The following is a 5,520-nucleotide window of genomic DNA, read 5'->3' on the forward strand; positions in this document are numbered from 1 at the left end:
CATAACATTCCACCCTGGGCCCCAAAAGAATCATGCACATCCTTTCATACAAAGGCATCCAGTCCATCTTAAGAGTTGTCAAAGTCCTAACAGTTTCAGTGTTGCTGAAAAATTCATGTGCAGTTTCCTGAGATTTAAGGCAAACTCTTAGCTATGAGCCCCTGTAGAAATCAAAAGAAAATTAAACACCACTGACATACAATGGAACAGGATAAGTATTCCTGTTATGGCTTATATCTAGATGTCCCCTAAAAGCCTCATGCACTTAGAGGTGGAGCTTTTTGGAGTGCCTGGATCACCATGTGTGATACTGGATCACGGGTGTGACACTGGATTAATGCACTGACGTGTTTACAGTTGGGTATGATGTTGGGAGGTAAAGTCTGGTGGGAAGAAGGGGATCTCTGTGAGCATGGCCTGGAAGGATATGTATGTATGCATGTGTGTGTGCATGTGTGTGTGTGTGTGTGTGTGTATGTATTTTATATATATAAAATCTGTGACCTTGATCTCACATGCTGCTTTCTGCCTGCCATGCCATGAACTGTTTCTCCTCTGGGATGCCCCTCTGCCATGCCACCCTGCCTTGGAGCCAGATGATTATGAACTGAAACCTCTACAAATGGTGAGCTAGAAACTTTTTTTTCTTTAACTTGTCAGTGTTGGTTACTTTGTTCCAGCAACAAGAAAGTAATTAAGACAATTCCCATTCCAAAAAGGTAAAACTGGGATAGAAAGCAATGAGACCAAAGCAAGAATGAAACCTAGCAGGGAAAACATTAAATTGCGTAGTTCCTTCTCCAGCTCCCAGAGCAGGCCATGGTGAGCTGTCAACTTCAAAAGGTTTGCGGGGCTCTGCCCCTATGGCATTGCTGGTGGTACAGCCCTTATGGCTTCTGTCTTGGGCCAGTCTGCTGACTCCTTGCAGTTTTCCTCAGATAGTCTACATTCCTGACTTGTCCAACCATCTGGGATCTCCTTTATACTCTTCAGCTTTATACTCACAGCTTCATACACTGCCTTCTCAAGGGCACACTGTCTCACCTCCCAAGCCTTCTTCTGAAATCTGGGTGGAAGCCTTCCTGACACCACAACTACTGCATTCTACATGTGTCTATAATCAGCACCATGTGGATGATACCAAGGTCTGCCACCAGCTGGCGCAGGAGCCAGGCCCCATTGAGTGTGGCTGCACTAACTTCTGAGTCCCTGGATGACTGAGTACTGCAAGCTGAGTCCAGGAGAAACAATGCCTTGGGCAGCTCTTCTCCTAGAGCAGGGTGCCCTGGGATTTTCTTCTCAAAGCAAAGTGTTTCACATTGGCAACTTTAAGCATGTAAAGGGTAGAGTGTTTCTGGTCTCTCACATATGGGACTGTTCCCACTGGCCTATTTCCCTACTGTCCTGTTGTAAAGTACTTAGCTTTTTCAATGCCACTCTTTTTAACAGCTGAGCTCTCCTCTGCTGCAACTTTGTAGGCCACAACTTTACCAGAGCATCCTTTTCAGCCACAGTCAGAACTTTTAAAATCATTCAGTTGAGCCCTTTGCTCTTTTTTTATGCTTTTTTTTCTCACTATGTAATTCAGGCTGGCCTTGAACACATGATGATCCTCCTGCCTCGGCCTCCTGAGTGCTCCAGCAGGTGTGCACTACCATGCCTGGCCCTTTGCTCTTAATTCTACACATAGAGTTGGCTAAAAGCACCCCACAGTACCCACAGCACTGCCTGATATCAGTGCCACCCTCAGTGTTAGTCTCCTGCAATGTCTCAGGACATAGGCAAAATGTAGATAAGTTTCCCACCAGAACATCATACAAGTGGTCTCCAACTCCAGCAGGGGCCCGGGAAAACAAAATGACAGAATTGTGCTCCTAGAGCTCTCAGCTACCTGGTTCATTGCTTGCTTTCCAATATTTCATTAATCACACAATAATAAGACTCAGCATCTTGAACTGCTTAACTTTTTGGACCTCACATATTACCAGGTATATTTACAGCATTTCAAAACTCAAATGACCATTTTTGGTAAACATCTTCCAGAATTTATCTTGCTTCTTAGTAAGAACCCTGTATGACAACACCAACAAGGTCACTTTAATTTTGAACTTTGTGAAAGCAGCAGCAACAACAATAACAAACAGTCAACAATGACAGAACAAACACAGGGAGCATGCACACTAGACTTGAGCACAATGACGCACATCACATTTTTCATGTTGCAGGGAGGTGTTCCTTGAGAAACACCCAGCTCCAGGGTGGAAACCCTCAGCAAAGTCAGTATGCTTGAGCTCTTGCCTGTTTCATACTTTGTGCTGCCCAAACTCTCCTGTGCCTTTTCTCTTGTCCTGTTCAGGTCTACAGGTGCCAGGATGCCACTTTTTTGTATCCTTAGCCCCTCGATTGTTTAGAATACACCATTAGGACAATTTTTGCAATTTATTCCCTTCAACACATCCTACAGGTGCAGATTCTATTATGAGGTGCCCAAGAGTGAGGAGCTGTCACGTCTCAGAGCTATTTCTTTTCTCCTGAGAGGGAAGTCTTTGCACTGTCTCGGTTCTCAGTTATCTATGAGAAGAAAACGTATACTCAGTCTGACCTTTTCTGTTCCAGATATCATCAATCACCAGTGAACAAGGGTTAATTCTCTCTCTTTTTTTTTTTTTTTGGTTTTTCTCCGGTACCGGGAACCGAACTCACAACCTTGCACTTGCCAGGCAGGCGCTTTGCCGCTGAGCTAAACCCCCAGCCCCTAAGGGTTAATTCTCTTGCAGGGTTAATTTTTCTTCTGATAGAGAAATTTTGAGATTGAGGTTTGAACTGAAAGCTATTGTGTCTTAGGGCAGGGACTTGTGCTATGCGATCTTTGTTAACACTGACATTTTTTCTGGCTGCTAAAGCTTGAGCTATCTTTTAAATTTCATTTTTTATTTATGTATTCTGGTAATGGGAATTGAACTCAGGACCTTTTGCTTGCCGGGCAGATGCTTGTGCCACTGAGCTAAATCCCTGGCTCCTAAATTTCATTTTAAACATATGCTCTTTGATGTACAATTTTATGAGTTTTGACAAATAAAATGTGTAATCATAATCAAGATTTAGGACAGTTCTATCATTCCTCCAAAACTTCTTTATATGGCCCCTCTGTGGTCAACCTCAGCCTCTGGCAACCAGTAATCTACTCTCTATCCTTTTAATTGTGCCTTTTCAAGAATGCCATACAAGCAAAATCATATAGCACACAGCCTTTTCAGTCTGACTTCTTCCACTGAGCAGAATGCATCTGAGATTCATTCATATTATGTATATCAGTGGGCCATTACTTTTGATTGTTAAGTAATATTTTCCTGTATAGCATACTAGTTTCCTATGGTTGCTGTAACAAATTACCACAAATTTGGCAATTTAAAGCAAAAGAAATTTATTTTCTCACCATTCTGGAGGTCTGAAGTCCAAAATTAGTATTAATGGGTCATATCAAGGTGTTGGCATGGCGACTGGAGGCTTTAGGGATAAGTCTGCTCCTTGCTTCTTCCAGCTTCCAGTGCTGGTGGCACCCTGGGCTCATGGCCACACTGCTCCTGTCTCTGCCTCTGTGGTCAAAGAGTCTCTGCTTCTGCTGTTCAGAGTCAATGCTTCTGCTCTCTGCTTATAAGGATATATATTAATTTTCTCATCTCAAGATCCATAATTACTTCTGCAGTCTATTTTTCTCCATATAAGATGATGTTTCTGGTTCCAAGTATTAGGAGATGGATATTTTTTGGAGGCCATGATCCAGTCTTCCACTTGGATATACCATAGATTACTCACCTATTTACCTCATTGAAGGACATTTGGGTGTTTTTAGTGTGTGACAGTGATTTTAAAGTTTGAAAAAAAAGTTTGCCGCCCTTGTTTGTATTGGGTAAATACCTAAGGATATGATTGCTGAGTGAGAGAATCACAGTTTATGTTCAACTGTATAAGAAACTATGACTGTTTCCAAAGTGGTTGTACAATTTTGTATTCCCACCAGCAGTATACGGAAGTTCTATTTTCTCTGCATCCTTATCAATAGTTACATGATCAATTTTTCTGATTTTAGCCATTCTAGGAAGCATGTAGTAGTATTTCCTTGGGATAACTTGCATTTGGCTAATAACTATTAAGGTTGAGTCTTTTTTCATGTGTTGAATTTTTAATATTGCATCGTTTCATGCCCTCTCTCACTTGCCTATAAACTCACTTAGCTTTCCAAATGTGCTTCAGCAATAATTAAAAAACAACTAACCACTTAATAGTTGAAAATATTAGAGTTACTAGCATATGGTTAAAACTACTGAGTTACTTCCAGTAGAGAGAAATTTACACTATCAAACTGAACCAACACGGAGAGTGGAAGACTACCTGGTTAAGAGCTGCCCACACTCAGAGGTGAGAGGGGAAGAGCAGAGCAGTCAGAGAGCAGCTCTGAAAAGAAAAACATTGCTGCTAAGGCCTTGTGCACACTAGTCATACATTCTCCTACCGATCTACATCCTTAATTTAGTGCTTATGTCTTCCCCTGAAAATGCTTCTCTCTCCTGGGGGCAAAAGAAAGTACAAGGCACTAAAGAAGCAAACCTATAGGAATTGCAAAGTATGTCCGGGAGGGAATCGGACTTTGGGACTGGAGAGAAACTGGAATTGAGCATTCACCTGGATGCCGCATGCAGATGTGAAGGAAACTGTAAAGAAGGGTGTACAGACCCTTGCGATTGGTTGAGGGACGAGTGAGGTCATGGAGATGCCTCCATCCACAGTGGAATACCTCAAGAAACAAGGCATTGCCGTGGGGGTCTTCCAGAGAGAGCAGGCAGTGAAGGAATATAATGCCTCGGTTGTGTAAGGAGTCAGAGTGGAAGGTGTCTTCCATTGTACTTGCCAATGTAGCTGTAAGCATAGGAAAATCACTAAGCAATGAAAAAAAAATGCACCAACACAATATTTATTAAATATACCCAAGATTCATTAGTAAAATTGACAAGGAGTGTGTCTATACTGTACATGTATTCTTTTTAATCTTCATGAATCTTTTTGGATTAATAATATATGTGTACTATAATAAATCAGAGGATTTTCCCTTCCAAAAGCAGGGTATAAGATTTCTAACAAATGGTCACAACTAGAGACCATACTCATAAGTGAAATAAATCAGACCTGCATGTGTAAGCATCATATTGTCTCACTAGCGTAAGACCTGAAAGAGTGAATAAAAACTAGGAGGTATGATAGACATTGTGAAATGAAAGGAAAATGCTCAAAAGTAAAGGGCAACTAGGGTGTGGGAAAAGAGAAGGGAAAGAAGGGGAAATTATGTAAGTATGTATGTACAGCATAGCTAACATAGTTGTACTACTGTCTTCTATTGCTCTACAGAAAGGAACAGTTAATGATTACTTGTTTGATCAATCTTGTATGTCTCTATTTGTTTTCCTGAGAAACCACTTTGAAGATATCAATAAGTAATACAACAACCATTGTTAATTTCCTACA

General features: G+C 41.4%; 1 pseudogene; it reads left to right on the plus strand.

Moving 5' to 3' along the window:
• Positions 1–4,539: 4,539 nt before the first annotated feature.
• LOC102024104 lies at positions 4,540–4,948 on the plus strand (annotated as a pseudogene).
• Positions 4,949–5,520: the final 572 nt, after the last annotated feature.

The sequence above is a fragment of the Chinchilla lanigera genome, unplaced genomic scaffold (genome assembly GCF_000276665.1).
Source record: "Chinchilla lanigera isolate Chin_1 unplaced genomic scaffold, ChiLan1.0 scaffold00065, whole genome shotgun sequence".
Lineage (NCBI taxonomy): Eukaryota > Metazoa > Chordata > Mammalia > Rodentia > Chinchillidae > Chinchilla > Chinchilla lanigera.